An 18,977-nucleotide genomic window follows, 5' to 3' on the forward strand; every position below is an offset into this window, starting at 1 on the left:
TTTCATCTTGTTACACTCATCCATAACAAATAGGGTTTAGTTACTCATGTCATAGATAGAAATGATAGAGATTAGAGAAGAATTACAAGAAAGATTCATGAACGATTCTTGATAAAACTGCTCAGATGGTGTTAGAAACGGTCATCTTTGAGTTTCTATGCTACAACACAAGTCTCTCAACTTCCCAATAGTCAAAATGATATCTAAAAAGTGATAAAAGCGAATTTTAATGTGTTTTGCTGCGTGTCGCGCGCTTTAGGCGCATATTGGCAGTGGCTTCAGCTCAAAATGCGCTTCAAGCACACAACATCTTATATATGGAGTGTAGTGCATTTTACTCCTCTTTTGAGTCCGAATTTGGTTTCGGGGTCTTCATAAAAGTTGTAGCTATGGATCATAGCTTTCATTTGCATTTAGTTTAACTCCAATGGGACATCTACAACTCCAGATATGACTGAAATACTCCACATAGGTCATGTTGATTTCTCACCAAAATTCAACACTGCATTAAAACAAAGTAACAACGCAAAACTCCGAAAAATCTCTACTTAATCAAGGAAATAAGAACATAAATATTTCATTAAAGCAAAGAAATAAAATTAACAAAATATATCAAATAACTCCTTAAATTAACTAATGAATAAAAGATAAATAAGACTAAAAATAATGAAAAATATGCATATGATGAAGAGTCATCACAACCCCAAACTTAATCTATTGCTTGCCCCTAAGCAAAAATTAATTTCAGATTTGGTACATTTAAAATCAAACTTCAAATCAATTTTTCAAATCAAATCAAACTTTATTCTCAAAGTTCTAGCTACTACAAAACATTCATCATGCTACATGGTTTGCTTATAAAAATAAAAAAAAAAATAAAAAAAAAAAAAAAACAACACAATTTGTGTACTTTAGCATTCATTGATCAAGTTCAACTCTCTCTTCACACAATTTTACCAAAATTTCTCTCAAGTGTTTAGCTAGGATTATAAATTTATCACTCAAATCCTAGAACATGCATACGCTACCAAAGACTTGAAAAATTTTTAGTTAGCAAACACATATAGTTTTGGAGGACTTTCGGGTTGTAATAAGGCTTAGGGTAAGATATTTTGGGGTAATAGGATTTACTACTTAGAGTTAGGCATACATTTTTAAATTATTCTACCACTTTTTATTTTTATTCATCTTTTCATTGTGGAGATTCTCAAACATTGACAAAAGAACCAAGAAGATATTATTTATCAAAGTACACATACTGATTTTTTTTCTTTTTTTTTTCATTGTTTTGATTTTTTTTTCTTTTTGTAAGAATCATCACCCCAAACTTAAAAGGTTGATATCTCATGAGCAACTCCAAACTTAGAAATTTATCAAGATAATAAATTTTTTTTTACCTAACTCCAAGTAAGGTGATTTAATTAAAGTCAGGTCTTTAGCTTGTAATGTGGCTAGTAACCGTAATAAAAGGGCAAGACTCAAAGAGGCTAGCAAAGGATAAAATTTCCATAGGGTAGTTAGAAAGGCTCAAACGACCAAACAAAATTGCCGTAGTGTATGCATAAATTACAAGTGATGCAAGTCATAATTAGTGCAAGTTATGAAGGGATAACACATGTCTGGATAATCAAACAAAAAAGAATTAAAGTTTTTAGTCTCAAAAGCTCACAACTAGGATAATAAGAAAGAGTATGAACTATCTAAATGATATCAAACATGTAAGAACAAAATTTATTTAGTTTTTTTTATAAAAAAATGGCAAGTGAGACTTCGACAACCAAGGAGTAATCGTTCTTCTTCTTCTTCTTCTTCTTCTTCTTCTTCTTCGCAAAATTCACACCTAAAAGGCTGCATCTGAGAGATCTGAGGGTGATATTTTAAAAATGTATCTCTCAAGATTTTCCCTTCAATCATGCGACATATACTAGATATAAGATAAGTATCACACTCTTCATATAATTGCAGTAGAATATCATCATTATAATAAAATAAAAGTAAAAATTAAAATTAAAATAAAAGCAAAAATTTTACTACAGAGCAAAAAATTTCAATTAAGTAAATAAATTAAATTCAATAGTGATACGGTAATCCTTGGAAACGGCGCCAAAAACTTGATAGCGTTTCAGCAAGTGTACTGAATCGTTGCAAGTAATAATTAAAACGGTAATACCAAGTGTCAACTCAAGGATTGCGTTTTACTATCGAATTATATTTAATTACTAAAATTGAACAAAAAGTTCCCAAATTGATTGTAATAATATTTAAAATTAACAATAGTAATAAAATTGATCCTTTATAATAAGAAAAATGGCAAGGATGAGTTTCACTTTGAATCCAACCTTGGTGTCTAATTTGATCCTAGTTACTGAATTCTTTTGTTGAATTATTATCGAATTCTCTTTATTATTCTTGCACTAATGTCTTAGTGACAAAACCTTTAATTCCAAAGTAACCCCATATTGCTTAATGGATTTAAGATTAGAATTAAGCATTACCGTACAATAATTATCTTTTTAAACTATTGTCTATGCAACTAATTTAATTGGTTTCATGACCTGCATCTATCCCTAGACTACAAATTCATGAATTCCTCATTTCAAGCATTCATAAAGTCCACTTACGTTTCAAAATACGAATCGTAGAACATTTTAATGTTGATCAAACAATAAAAAGCATTAAGCACAAAGATGAGAAAAATAATTCAAAAAACTCATTCATATAACTAGAAATCAAATCAGAAAAATAAGAGTTTCATCTTGTTATACTCATCCCTAATAAATAGGGTTTAGTTACTCATGATAGAGATAGAAAAGGTAGAGATTAGAGAAGAATTACAAGAAAGATTCATGAACGATTCTTGATAAAACTGCTCCAATGGTGTTAGAAACGATCGTCTTTGAGTTTCGATGCTAGGGTACAAGTCTCCCAACTTCCCAATAGTTAAAATGATACCTAAAAAGTGAGAAAAGTGAGTTTTAATGTGTTTTGCTACCCGTCACGTGCTTCAGGCGCGGATTGCCAGTGGCTTCAGCGCGAAATGGGCTTCTGGCGCGCTTTGAGCGCATATCATCTTATATCTGGAGTGTAGTGCATTGTTCTCCTCTTTTGAGTCCGAATTTGGTTTTGGGGTCTTCATGAAAGTTTTAGCTATGGATCGTAGCTTTCATTTGCATTTGGTTTAACTCCAAAAGGACATCTACAACTCCAGATATGGCTGAAATACTCCACATAGGTCATGTTGATTTCTCACCAAAATTCAACACTGCATTAAAACAAAGTAACAATGCAAAACTCAGAACTGCTGCCCACCTTCTTCTTTTGTTCTACCAGTCGCGTTGCCACCACGTTGTTCTTTTGTTATGTAGGTTCTCATAACTGATATTTATTTGGCTAAATTACATCTGTGGTCCCTTAACTTAATTTCAGGTAACGTTTTAGTCCTTTATCTTTTTTTTTTCCCGATGTAGTCCTTTATTCCTAACAATATCAAATAAAGTATGAAAATATAAGTTTATTTGAAGATTTGCGTTACGAATTTGATGAAATTTGTATTATATTGAAGAATATAATTAATTTTATGAGTTTTGATTAAATCTTTTTTTGAATTTTTGTATAAAAAAGGATAACATTATTGAAATTTTAAAACATAAAATATCAAATTGTCACTTAAAATTAAAATAAAGGACCAAGTCGGAAAAAAAAAAGATAAAGGACTAAAACGTTACCTGAAATTAAGTTAAGGGACCACAGATATAATTTAGCCTATTTATTTAAATGTTATATTTTGTTATAGATTTGCATAATGAAGGTATGAACTGAAAGTTTATGCTTATGATAAATTTAGTTTAAATTTTTTACATTTGTTAAATACAAGTTTTTTGAATTAAATAATATTTATGAGAAAAAATAATTCTTATGTAAAAGCTTACGTACGACGAATTTCGCTATTCCAATGTCTACTGTATCATATGAGTCGATGTTTAGTACAGGTGGTCTAATCCTCGATTCATTTTGTGGTTCATTAAATGTCACTATTGTTTAAGCTTTGATTTGTACCCAAAATTGAATAAAATCTCCTAAGAAAATTGATTTAGCAACTGAGTTGGTTGAAGTATAAAAGATTGAGTTGGGTACGAATATTGTATTTTACCTTTCAAAATGATTTTCCTTTATTTTTGTTTATTCTTTTAAGTGTTTGGTGTGCTAATGAGATTGTGTATTGTATTTAAAATTTTAGAGTTGTCTAAATTAGTTTCAATTGATGTTGAGGTGACTGCTGCTGAGCTTAACATAATCACTACTACATCTTAAGGTATTTGTTATTGCTTTGTTTCATGCATATTTTACTTTATTATTATTATTATTATTATTATTATTATTATTATTATTATTATTATTATTATTATTATTATTATTATTATTATTTCTCCTTCTTTATCTCCTCATTTTTATTATTGATATTTATTTTTGCAGATTTTCTATTATTTCTCATAATTTGAGAAACTTGTGAAGTGCTTGGCCTTGAACTGTATTGATGAATTTATGTATTTGAAGATTATTGGATTTTTTTTTTTTTTTGTTAAAGGTTGTTAGCTTTTTTAAAGAATTGAATGGTGTTATTGAAATCTTATAATTTTTGAGACATTGAAGTATTAAATATATTTTCATTCAATAAATTTTTCCGTAAAATAAAAAAAAAAAGTTATTATTTATGTATAACTCGCTAACTCAACCCGTTATTGATCGGGTCGGTTCGGTTCTGTAAGACCCGTAATTTTAAAGTACCATTTATGTATTTTTGGTGTATTTTGGATTTTGGCTCGGAGGCTTTTAAGCCAAAGTTAATAATATTTTGGAGTTTTATAATCAAAAAGATATTTTGATGCCAATTAAAATTTCTCGTCGATAAATAAATTGAATTTAACTGCGTTGAATCCTTTACGGAGAATTTAATGCGTTTCGGGTGAAACGGTAATTTAACAAATATCTAGATTTTGAGATATTTGTTAAGTTATATTTATTATATCTATATATGTTTGGGTGGAGGAAAAAAGAAAGGAAAACTAGAAGGAAGGAAAAGGAAAAGAAAATAGTATAAAAGGAAGGAAGGAAAAAGGAAGAAAGGAAAAAGAAAGGAAAGAAAAAGAAAGGAAGGAAAATTGAAAATCCATCGTCTTCTTCCTCTCCCGCGGCCAAATTTCTCTCTTTTCTTCCATTTTCATTTTCGTCGCTTTCTTTTCTTCAAAACTAGTAACCCAAGATTGGGTGAGAGTTAGAACAAGGATTTCGCAACTCCACTCTTCCTCTTTGATTCGAAAACGAAGAAAAACGGTATTTGAGATCCAAACACAAACCCCTCCGTTTCTTCTAGATCCAAACCTCATTTCTCGAAGAGATAGAAGGGAAAGTTGCTCACCAACACACTACGGTGCTAGTGAACTATTTTGGAAGCGGCGTTGCGAGCGAAGATTTTACCGGAATTACTCGCGGTACCGAAAACGCACGTTAAAGCTAACGTTGAGGTAAGGGCTCCTTCCAAACTTCTAGTTTGCATTAGGGACTTATCTGTGGTTGTGTGGGAAGGAATTTGTTAGGGTTAAATGTATCGATTTGGGGAAAAACGAAACTAGTGCGTTATGGGTAAAACCTTAGAGTTAGGTTTTGTTTATAATGATGAATGTTTCGTGGTAAATGAATTTGAAGTCATCGTGTACGATTATGAGTAAATGAAATTTGATGTATCTGGGTGTTATGTTTGCTTTGATTGGTGTTCGTTGTATTTGGCGTGTCCATACTTGATGTTTGTTAATTGGTGTGGTTGTTGTGAATTATGGTTTGAATGTGAGAGTATGTTTGAGTTTGTTTCCGTGGAATTTGAAAACCATTAGAGTTAAACGAGTATTAAAAATGGGGAATCTTTTAATACCTCGGTTTACTTAATGTGCATTTGAGGAAAAGGTTTAAGTTAACTGGGCGTTGAGAATGGGGAATCTCTTAATGTCCCGGTTACTTAACGATCGTTTTTGAAAATCGTTCCGGTAAATGAGTGTTAAGAATGGGGAATCTCTTAATGACTCGTTTACTGAATATTTTGTGTGAAAATCGTTTAAGTCAAAAGTATATTAAGAATGGGGAATCTCTTAATATGACTGTTGCTTAACGTTTTGTTTTGAAAATCATTAAGATAAATCAGTATTAAGAATGGGGAATCTCTTAATATGACTGTTTGCTTAACGTTTTGTTTTGAAAATCATTAAGATAAATCAGTATTAAGAATGGGGAATCTCTTAATATGACTGTTTGCTTAACGTTTTGTTTTGAAAATCATTAAGATAAATCAGTATTAAGAATGGGGAATCTCTTAATATGTCTGTTTGCTTAACATTTCGTTTTGAAAATCATTAAGATAAATCAGTATTAAGAATGGGGAATCTCTTAATATGTCTGTTTGCTTAACATTTCGTTTTGAAAATCATTAAGATAAATCAGTATTAAGAATGGGGAATCTCTTAATATGTCTGTTTGCTTAACATTTCGTTTTGAAAATCATTAAGATAAATCAGTATTAAGAATGGGGAATCTCTTAATATGTCTGTTTGCTTAACATTTCGTTTTGAAAATCATTAAGATAAATCAGTATTAAGAATGGGGAATCTCTTAATATGTCTGTTTGCTTAACATTTCGTTTTGAAAATCATTAAGATAAATCAGTATTAAGAATGGGGAATCTCTTAATATGTCTGTTTGCTTAACATTTCGTTTTGAAAATCATTAAGATAAATCAGTATTAAGAATGGGGAATCTCTTAATATGTCTGTTTGCTTAACATTTCGTTTTGAAAATCATTAAGATAAATCAGTATTAAGAATGGGGAATCTCTTAATATGTCTGTTTGCTTAACATTTCGTTTTGAAAATCATTAAGATAAATCAGTATTAAGAATGGGGAATCTCTTAATATGTCTGTTTGCTTAACATTTCGTTTTGAAAATCATTAAGATAAATCAGTATTAAGAATGGGGAATCTCTTAATATGTCTGTTTGCTTAACATTTCGTTTTGAAAATCATTAAGATAAATCAGTATTAAGAATGGGGAATCTCTTAATATGTCTGTTTGCTTAACATTTCGTTTTGAAAATCATTAAGATAAATCAGTATTAAGAATGGGGAATCTCTTAATATGTCTGTTTGCTTAACATTTCGTTTTGAAAATCATTAAGATAAATCAGTATTAAGAATGGGGAATCTCTTAATATGTCTGTTTGCTTAACATTTCGTTTTGAAAATCATTAAGATAAATCAGTATTAAGAATGGGGAATCTCTTAATATGTCTGTTTGCTTAACATTTCGTTTTGAAAATCATTAAGATAAATCAGTATTAAGAATGGGGAATCTCTTAATATGTCTGTTTGCTTAACATTTCGTTTTGAAAATCATTAAGATAAATCAGTATTAAGAATGGGGAATCTCTTAATATGTCTGTTTGCTTAACATTTCGTTTTGAAAATCATTAAGATAAATCAGTATTAAGAATGGGGAATCTCTTAATATGTCTGTTTGCTTAACATTTCGTTTTGAAAATCATTAAGATAAATCAGTATTAAGAATGGGGAATCTCTTAATATGTCTGTTTGCTTAACATTTCGTTTTGAAAATCATTAAGATAAATCAGTATTAAGAATGGGGAATCTCTTAATATGTCTGTTTGCTTAACATTTCGTTTTGAAAATCATTAAGATAAATCAGTATTAAGAATGGGGAATCTCTTAATATGTCTGTTTGCTTAACATTTCGTTTTGAAAATCATTAAGATAAATCAGTATTAAGAATGGGGAATCTCTTAATATGTCTGTTTGCTTAACATTTCGTTTTGAAAATCATTAAGATAAATCAGTATTAAGAATGGGGAATCTCTTAATATGTCTGTTTGCTTAACATTTCGTTTTGAAAATCATTAAGATAAATCAGTATTAAGAATGGGGAATCTCTTAATATGTCTGTTTGCTTAACATTTCGTTTTGAAAATCATTAAGATAAATCAGTATTAAGAATGGGGAATCTCTTAATATGTCTGTTTGCTTAACATTTCGTTTTGAAAATCATTAAGATAAATCAGTATTAAGAATGGGGAATCTCTTAATATGTCTGTTTGCTTAACATTTCGTTTTGAAAATCATTAAGATAAATCAGTATTAAGAATGGGGAATCTCTTAATATGTCTGTTTGCTTAACATTTCGTTTTGAAAATCATTAAGATAAATCAGTATTAAGAATGGGGAATCTCTTAATATGTCTGTTTGCTTAACATTTCGTTTTGAAAATCATTAAGATAAATCAGTATTAAGAATGGGGAATCTCTTAATATGTCTGTTTGCTTAACATTTCGTTTTGAAAATCATTAAGATAAATCAGTATTAAGAATGGGGAATCTCTTAATATGTCTGTTTGCTTAACATTTCGTTTTGAAAATCATTAAGATAAATCAGTATTAAGAATGGGGAATCTCTTAATATGTCTGTTTGCTTAACATTTCGTTTTGAAAATCATTAAGATAAATCAGTATTAAGAATGGGGAATCTCTTAATATGTCTGTTTGCTTAACATTTCGTTTTGAAAATCATTAAGATAAATCAGTATTAAGAATGGGGAATCTCTTAATATGTCTGTTTGCTTAACATTTCGTTTTGAAAATCATTAAGATAAATCAGTATTAAGAATGGGGAATCTCTTAATATGTCTGTTTGCTTAACATTTCGTTTTGAAAATCATTAAGATAAATCAGTATTAAGAATGGGGAATCTCTTAATATGTCTGTTTGCTTAACATTTCGTTTTGAAAATCATTAAGATAAATCAGTATTAAGAATGGGGAATCTCTTAATATGTCTGTTTGCTTAACATTTCGTTTTGAAAATCATTAAGATAAATCAGTATTAAGAATGGGGAATCTCTTAATATGTCTGTTTGCTTAACATTTCGTTTTGAAAATCATTAAGATAAATCAGTATTAAGAATGGGGAATCTCTTAATATGTCTGTTTGCTTAACATTTCGTTTTGAAAATCATTAAGATAAATCAGTATTAAGAATGGGGAATCTCTTAATATGTCTGTTTGCTTAACATTTCGTTTTGAAAATCATTAAGATAAATCAGTATTAAGAATGGGGAATCTCTTAATATGTCTGTTTGCTTAACATTTCGTTTTGAAAATCATTAAGATAAATCAGTATTAAGAATGGGGAATCTCTTAATATGTCTGTTTGCTTAACATTTCGTTTTGAAAATCATTAAGATAAATCAGTATTAAGAATGGGGAATCTCTTAATATGTCTGTTTGCTTAACATTTCGTTTTGAAAATCATTAAGATAAATCAGTATTAAGAATGGGGAATCTCTTAATATGTCTGTTTGCTTAACATTTCGTTTTGAAAATCATTAAGATAAATCAGTATTAAGAATGGGGAATCTCTTAATATGTCTGTTTGCTTAACATTTCGTTTTGAAAATCATTAAGATAAATCAGTATTAAGAATGGGGAATCTCTTAATATGTCTGTTTGCTTAACATTTCGTTTTGAAAATCATTAAGATAAATCAGTATTAAGAATGGGGAATCTCTTAATATGTCTGTTTGCTTAACATTTCGTTTTGAAAATCATTAAGATAAATCAGTATTAAGAATGGGGAATCTCTTAATATGTCTGTTTGCTTAACATTTCGTTTTGAAAATCATTAAGATAAATCAGTATTAAGAATGGGGAATCTCTTAATATGTCTGTTTGCTTAACATTTCGTTTTGAAAATCATTAAGATAAATCAGTATTAAGAATGGGGAATCTCTTAATATGTCTGTTTGCTTAACATTTCGTTTTGAAAATCATTAAGATAAATCAGTATTAAGAATGGGGAATCTCTTAATATGTCTGTTTGCTTAACATTTCGTTTTGAAAATCATTAAGATAAATCAGTATTAAGAATGGGGAATCTCTTAATATGTCTGTTTGCTTAACATTTCGTTTTGAAAATCATTAAGATAAATCAGTATTAAGAATGGGGAATCTCTTAATATGTCTGTTTGCTTAACATTTCGTTTTGAAAATCATTAAGATAAATCAGTATTAAGAATGGGGAATCTCTTAATATGTCTGTTTGCTTAACATTTCGTTTTGAAAATCATTAAGATAAATCAGTATTAAGAATGGGGAATCTCTTAATATGTCTGTTTGCTTAACATTTCGTTTTGAAAATCATTAAGATAAATCAGTATTAAGAATGGGGAATCTCTTAATATGTCTGTTTGCTTAACATTTCGTTTTGAAAATCATTAAGATAAATCAGTATTAAGAATGGGGAATCTCTTAATATGTCTGTTTGCTTAACATTTCGTTTTGAAAATCATTAAGATAAATCAGTATTAAGAATGGGGAATCTCTTAATATGTCTGTTTGCTTAACATTTCGTTTTGAAAATCATTAAGATAAATCAGTATTAAGAATGGGGAATCTCTTAATATGTCTGTTTGCTTAACATTTCGTTTTGAAAATCATTAAGATAAATCAGTATTAAGAATGGGGAATCTCTTAATATGTCTGTTTGCTTAACATTTCGTTTTGAAAATCATTAAGATAAATCAGTATTAAGAATGGGGAATCTCTTAATATGTCTGTTTGCTTAACATTTCGTTTTGAAAATCATTAAGATAAATCAGTATTAAGAATGGGGAATCTCTTAATATGTCTGTTTGCTTAACATTTCGTTTTGAAAATCATTAAGATAAATCAGTATTAAGAATGGGGAATCTCTTAATATGTCTGTTTGCTTAACATTTCGTTTTGAAAATCATTAAGATAAATCAGTATTAAGAATGGGGAATCTCTTAATATGTCTGTTTGCTTAACATTTCGTTTTGAAAATCATTAAGATAAATCAGTATTAAGAATGGGGAATCTCTTAATATGTCTGTTTGCTTAACATTTCGTTTTGAAAATCATTAAGATAAATCAGTATTAAGAATGGGGAATCTCTTAATATGTCTGTTTGCTTAACATTTCGTTTTGAAAATCATTAAGATAAATCAGTATTAAGAATGGGGAATCTCTTAATATGTCTGTTTGCTTAACATTTCGTTTTGAAAATCATTAAGATAAATCAGTATTAAGAATGGGGAATCTCTTAATATGTCTGTTTGCTTAACATTTCGTTTTGAAAATCATTAAGATAAATCAGTATTAAGAATGGGGAATCTCTTAATATGTCTGTTTGCTTAACATTTCGTTTTGAAAATCATTAAGATAAATCAGTATTAAGAATGGGGAATCTCTTAATATGTCTGTTTGCTTAACATTTCGTTTTGAAAATCATTAAGATAAATCAGTATTAAGAATGGGGAATCTCTTAATATGTCTGTTTGCTTAACATTTCGTTTTGAAAATCATTAAGATAAATCAGTATTAAGAATGGGGAATCTCTTAATATGTCTGTTTGCTTAACATTTCGTTTTGAAAATCATTAAGATAAATCAGTATTAAGAATGGGGAATCTCTTAATATGTCTGTTTGCTTAACATTTCGTTTTGAAAATCATTAAGATAAATCAGTATTAAGAATGGGGAATCTCTTAATATGTCTGTTTGCTTAACATTTCGTTTTGAAAATCATTAAGATAAATCAGTATTAAGAATGGGGAATCTCTTAATATGTCTGTTTGCTTAACATTTCGTTTTGAAAATCATTAAGATAAATCAGTATTAAGAATGGGGAATCTCTTAATATGTCTGTTTGCTTAACATTTCGTTTTGAAAATCATTAAGATAAATCAGTATTAAGAATGGGGAATCTCTTAATATGTCTGTTTGCTTAACATTTCGTTTTGAAAATCATTAAGATAAATCAGTATTAAGAATGGGGAATCTCTTAATATGTCTGTTTGCTTAACATTTCGTTTTGAAAATCATTAAGATAAATCAGTATTAAGAATGGGGAATCTCTTAATATGTCTGTTTGCTTAACATTTCGTTTTGAAAATCATTAAGATAAATCAGTATTAAGAATGGGGAATCTCTTAATATGTCTGTTTGCTTAACATTTCGTTTTGAAAATCATTAAGATAAATCAGTATTAAGAATGGGGAATCTCTTAATATGTCTGTTTGCTTAACATTTCGTTTTGAAAATCATTAAGATAAATCAGTATTAAGAATGGGGAATCTCTTAATATGTCTGTTTGCTTAACATTTCGTTTTGAAAATCATTAAGATAAATCAGTATTAAGAATGGGGAATCTCTTAATATGTCTGTTTGCTTAACATTTCGTTTTGAAAATCATTAAGATAAATCAGTATTAAGAATGGGGAATCTCTTAATATGTCTGTTTGCTTAACATTTCGTTTTGAAAATCATTAAGATAAATCAGTATTAAGAATGGGGAATCTCTTAATATGTCTGTTTGCTTAACATTTCGTTTTGAAAATCATTAAGATAAATCAGTATTAAGAATGGGGAATCTCTTAATATGTCTGTTTGCTTAACATTTCGTTTTGAAAATCATTAAGATAAATCAGTATTAAGAATGGGGAATCTCTTAATATGTCTGTTTGCTTAACATTTCGTTTTGAAAATCATTAAGATAAATCAGTATTAAGAATGGGGAATCTCTTAATATGTCTGTTTGCTTAACATTTCGTTTTGAAAATCATTAAGATAAATCAGTATTAAGAATGGGGAATCTCTTAATATGTCTGTTTGCTTAACATTTCGTTTTGAAAATCATTAAGATAAATCAGTATTAAGAATGGGGAATCTCTTAATATGTCTGTTTGCTTAACATTTCGTTTTGAAAATCATTAAGATAAATCAGTATTAAGAATGGGGAATCTCTTAATATGTCTGTTTGCTTAACATTTCGTTTTGAAAATCATTAAGATAAATCAGTATTAAGAATGGGGAATCTCTTAATATGTCTGTTTGCTTAACATTTCGTTTTGAAAATCATTAAGATAAATCAGTATTAAGAATGGGGAATCTCTTAATATGTCTGTTTGCTTAACATTTCGTTTTGAAAATCATTAAGATAAATCAGTATTAAGAATGGGGAATCTCTTAATATGTCTGTTTGCTTAACATTTCGTTTTGAAAATCATTAAGATAAATCAGTATTAAGAATGGGGAATCTCTTAATATGTCTGTTTGCTTAACATTTCGTTTTGAAAATCATTAAGATAAATCAGTATTAAGAATGGGGAATCTCTTAATATGTCTGTTTGCTTAACATTTCGTTTTGAAAATCATTAAGATAAATCAGTATTAAGAATGGGGAATCTCTTAATATGTCTGTTTGCTTAACATTTCGTTTTGAAAATCATTAAGATAAATCAGTATTAAGAATGGGGAATCTCTTAATATGTCTGTTTGCTTAACATTTCGTTTTGAAAATCATTAAGATAAATCAGTATTAAGAATGGGGAATCTCTTAATATGTCTGTTTGCTTAACATTTCGTTTTGAAAATCATTAAGATAAATCAGTATTAAGAATGGGGAATCTCTTAATATGTCTGTTTGCTTAACATTTCGTTTTGAAAATCATTAAGATAAATCAGTATTAAGAATGGGGAATCTCTTAATATGTCTGTTTGCTTAACATTTCGTTTTGAAAATCATTAAGATAAATCAGTATTAAGAATGGGGAATCTCTTAATATGTCTGTTTGCTTAACATTTCGTTTTGAAAATCATTAAGATAAATCAGTATTAAGAATGGGGAATCTCTTAATATGTCTGTTTGCTTAACATTTCGTTTTGAAAATCATTAAGATAAATCAGTATTAAGAATGGGGAATCTCTTAATATGTCTGTTTGCTTAACATTTCGTTTTGAAAATCATTAAGATAAATCAGTATTAAGAATGGGGAATCTCTTAATATGTCTGTTTGCTTAACATTTCGTTTTGAAAATCATTAAGATAAATCAGTATTAAGAATGGGGAATCTCTTAATATGTCTGTTTGCTTAACATTTCGTTTTGAAAATCATTAAGATAAATCAGTATTAAGAATGGGGAATCTCTTAATATGTCTGTTTGCTTAACATTTCGTTTTGAAAATCATTAAGATAAATCAGTATTAAGAATGGGGAATCTCTTAATATGTCTGTTTGCTTAACATTTCGTTTTGAAAATCATTAAGATAAATCAGTATTAAGAATGGGGAATCTCTTAATATGTCTGTTTGCTTAACATTTCGTTTTGAAAATCATTAAGATAAATCAGTATTAAGAATGGGGAATCTCTTAATATGTCTGTTTGCTTAACATTTCGTTTTGAAAATCATTAAGATAAATCAGTATTAAGAATGGGGAATCTCTTAATATGTCTGTTTGCTTAACATTTCGTTTTGAAAATCATTAAGATAAATCAGTATTAAGAATGGGGAATCTCTTAATATGTCTGTTTGCTTAACATTTCGTTTTGAAAATCATTAAGATAAATCAGTATTAAGAATGGGGAATCTCTTAATATGTCTGTTTGCTTAACATTTCGTTTTGAAAATCATTAAGATAAATCAGTATTAAGAATGGGGAATCTCTTAATATGTCTGTTTGCTTAACATTTCGTTTTGAAAATCATTAAGATAAATCAGTATTAAGAATGGGGAATCTCTTAATATGTCTGTTTGCTTAACATTTCGTTTTGAAAATCATTAAGATAAATCAGTATTAAGAATGGGGAATCTCTTAATATGTCTGTTTGCTTAACATTTCGTTTTGAAAATCATTAAGATAAATCAGTATTAAGAATGGGGAATCTCTTAATATGTCTGTTTGCTTAACATTTCGTTTTGAAAATCATTAAGATAAATCAGTATTAAGAATGGGGAATCTCTTAATATGTCTGTTTGCTTAACATTTCGTTTTGAAAATCATTAAGATAAATCAGTATTAAGAATGGGGAATCTCTTAATATGTCTGTTTGCTTAACATTTCGTTTTGAAAATCATTAAGATAAATCAGTATTAAGAATGGGGAATCTCTTAATATGTCTGTTTGCTTAACATTTCGTTTTGAAAATCATTAAGATAAATCAGTATTAAGAATGGGGAATCTCTTAATATGTCTGTTTGCTTAACATTTCGTTTTGAAAATCATTAAGATAAATCAGTATTAAGAATGGGGAATCTCTTAATATGTCTGTTTGCTTAACATTTCGTTTTGAAAATCATTAAGATAAATCAGTATTAAGAATGGGGAATCTCTTAATATGTCTGTTTGCTTAACATTTCGTTTTGAAAATCATTAAGATAAATCAGTATTAAGAATGGGGAATCTCTTAATATGTCTGTTTGCTTAACATTTCGTTTTGAAAATCATTAAGATAAATCAGTATTAAGAATGGGGAATCTCTTAATATGTCTGTTTGCTTAACATTTCGTTTTGAAAATCATTAAGATAAATCAGTATTAAGAATGGGGAATCTCTTAATATGTCTGTTTGCTTAACATTTCGTTTTGAAAATCATTAAGATAAATCAGTATTAAGAATGGGGAATCTCTTAATATGTCTGTTTGCTTAACATTTCGTTTTGAAAATCTGGCAAGCATTATATGAACTTTTAGCATATGGAAAATCCTGTTAAGGTGCATGCTTAATTGAAAAGTTGTTTTGAGCATTTAAAAACTTAATTGCTATGTGTTAACTGTTATTTTCTGGTTGGTGACCCTTTACAATTATTGTGGAAATCTTGGCTTTGCCCTCAGATGAGAGTCAGGACGGTCTTACCGGTTCGTACCCTACGGACGGGAATGGAGATGGGAACGTTTGACTGCAGTCACGTTAGGAGGATCTCACGGAGCGCGTGGAGATACTCAGGGTGTATAGCTTTTTGGTAGGATGATCAGATTAGGATGATGTATAGGGACTAGGTGTCCTTCTGTTTGGATTGGAGTATTTTTAGTTTGGGAAAACTGTATTTATACTATCATTGCCAGTTCGACTTCTTATGTGAATGGGTTCCATGTACCATTTATGGTTATGTAGATGTTTTGGATTTATAATTGGAGAAACATTTCCGCTGCTTGTAAATTTTAATAACTCAGTTATTTATCCAAAGGCATTTCTTTATCTATTTCTCTGTTTTAGTTTAATTACTTTTGAAAAAAAAAAATATACCCTCGCTTTGAAAAACGGGGTGTTACAGGTTCGGGTTAAATGAAAAAAATACGTGTTTATAACTTTATCCAACCCAAAGATAATCGATCAGGCCGGATATTAGATTTTGTCAAAACCGCCTCAACTCAACCCGCGAACACTCCTAGGTTTGGGTACGTACTATTATCGATACTGATACAAGTGCAAGATATTCTTCTTTAATCCACGTTCAATTTTCAACCTTACGTACTGAATTTCATGATCTCCTTGCATTGCTTCTTTCTTTGTTCAGTAACAATACAACACATAATCATTTTACACCTAAATCAACATATATTATTAGCAACAACATAGTTCTTAATAAAATCATGAATCAACAAATAAACAACAACAATGATGATTGAAGTTTGTAGTACTCCAATTTTGTCTATCCTAATAAATTATACTAATAATATATCAATTTTATTATGTCATTATTTTATTTATTTATGAAATTTTAATATGTATATATATATATATATATATTCATAATACAAAAAACAAATATATAAAATAGAAATAAAAGAGAGTCTTTGACTTTGTTTTGTCTTTGGTTTCTCCTTTTATGTATCTATTGTAACTATTCATGTACTTGTTGTAACTAATTAGAGTGTTTAAACTAATTGAAAAAATGATAATTTTATAACTAAAGATTTAATATAAAATATGGTAAAAAATGATATGTAATGAATTAATTAATGAAAAAAAAATTCCTTTTGTCCTTAGTCATTCCCTTTGCCCTTAACCGTTGTCCACGTGATACAGAGCAAAGAGACAAAATTATGAGTTTGAAACACAAACTAAAAGATAATTGTTGTTGAATCCATATACAAAATTAAGACCCAAAGTTGCAAATTAAAAAACTATTTAGGCCAACAAACCAGCTCTGTCCAACAGATGAAGATAATCAGATAAAAATAAATAGGCTAAAATTGTGAATGGGTCATATGTGCAGAAGAACTCAAATTATGAGAAAAAAAATGAAGCATCAAATAGAGAACTAATTGAAAGCTCAAAGAGAGACACATACAAAGAAAGCAACTAACAATTAAAAAAAAACTCTATAAATAGAGTTTTGTTTTTCAAAAAGATGAGGATTCCATTGTTTAGATGAGTAAAAGATATTTGTTTTTCTTTCTAAAAAATAATGAGTATTCTGAAATATGAGATGAGGGCTAGAAGAATACACTAATTCAAAACATAAATAAATATTTGTCATAGCAAAGATCACAACAATGAAACAAATGTCTAACTTGTGTGTGGTAAGTATCTCTAAATTCCATTTTTCCTAGTTTCATGATTTCATAGTTCTTGATGTTATACCTTTAAAAATAAAAAATAAAATAGTTCTTATTGTTATACCTTTAAAAATAAAATCTAAATTTGTTTTATCTTTACTTTATTTATTTTTGTTGTCGTTTTGTTTTATTCAACCTCGCAATTATAAAATAATTAGAAGATACAAAATAAAATAAAATAAAAAACCCAAACCTTTTTTCCATCAGAGAACAAAAATAGAAAAAAGAAAAAACTCACCTTCATAGTTGGTACCGCCGCGACTTCCCTAAATGGCACCACCGAGACCTCCCTGAACGGCACCGTCGCACGTCCCTTCTGAAACGAAAAACACAATTTTGTTTGTTTTCGTGATCCCAACTGACCCCTCTGAAAAGGAAGTACATTTTGGGAGGATCGCTAGTTTTAGGTTTTGGGTTAGGGAGAAGACGATCTATGTTTGTTTCATTTAGTAGATTATTATTATTTCTAATTTTCTTTCTTTTTTATTCTAGTAAAAAAAAATGTGTTGGACCTTTTAGTTTACTTCAATTTTTTTTTGTTGTAGTAAAAAACCATATTAACCTTTTTAGTCCAGTTCAATTTTAGTTTTCCTTTTCTTTTCATTTTTGTAAGTTCTATTTAACTCTTTTAATTCTATTCTTTTGTGTTATAATAATTATTATCTTATTCTCTTATTAAGTCTTGGGTTAAGTACAATCAAAATTAATCACTAATGAATTTATATAAACCTAAATACATTCTTAAGTTTATTATTATTATTTTTAATAAAATAAAATTTGTTTTATCAAAAATTAATTTGAGTAAAAAGATTGGTTGGATGTTACATTTTGCCAATCTTAGTTTAAGACATCTGAGTTGTGACAACTTGGTGGTCTTAAGTTATAAATAATAATAATCTTTTAGTAAAAGATTGATTGAGATGTTATATTTTGTCAATTTTAGTTAAGAAACATGAGTTGTGTCAATTTGGTTATCTTAAGCTATAAAATAATAATGATATGTTTATAAAATATGATATGATAGACTGAGATACAACATCTTGTCGATCATAGTTTAAGGCACTTGAGTTGTGACAACTTGGTGATATTAAACTTTCTTAACTAAGTTCAAAATGAACAACGAAGTCACTCATCACAAACATTTTTTGCACTCAATATATTTTTTTATTAATCAAATTAACGACCTTTTCTTAAAACATTTTATCGTAACAAAACTCATTTCTCTAAAAGCAACCAACACATCCGCATTTTCTACCTAAGAACTACGTAGCTATTATTTCTCCATCACACTGGAAGATACGTAGGTGTAAGATCACACTCTTGTCAAACACATTAATAAATTTTTTTTTTCTCTCTTTCTTAAGCATACTTTTATTTCAAAAATCACATTTATAAAAAAAAATTAATATTTATATTTAATAATAACAAAGAATAAATATATTTAAATTAATATTAATTTTGCACTAATAATTATATCTAACTGTTTTTTTACTGATGTCGTAGGGTG

The 18,977-nt window shown here is 28.4% G+C and overlaps 1 long non-coding RNA gene across 1 annotated transcript; it reads right to left on the reverse strand.

Moving 5' to 3' along the window:
* Positions 1-1,624: 1,624 nt before the first annotated feature.
* Positions 1,625-17,930, reverse strand: LOC140920976 (uncharacterized). The gene is made up of 2 exons (XR_012163788.1): positions 17,709-17,930; positions 1,625-1,904 (listed from the first exon to the last, which is right to left on the reverse strand). It is a non-coding gene; the product is annotated as an uncharacterized lncRNA (long non-coding RNA).
* Between the last annotated feature and the right edge of the window lie 1,047 nt (positions 17,931-18,977).

The sequence above is a fragment of the Cicer arietinum genome, chromosome 6 (assembly GCF_000331145.2).
Source record: "Cicer arietinum cultivar CDC Frontier isolate Library 1 chromosome 6, Cicar.CDCFrontier_v2.0, whole genome shotgun sequence".
Lineage (NCBI taxonomy): Eukaryota > Viridiplantae > Streptophyta > Magnoliopsida > Fabales > Fabaceae > Cicer > Cicer arietinum.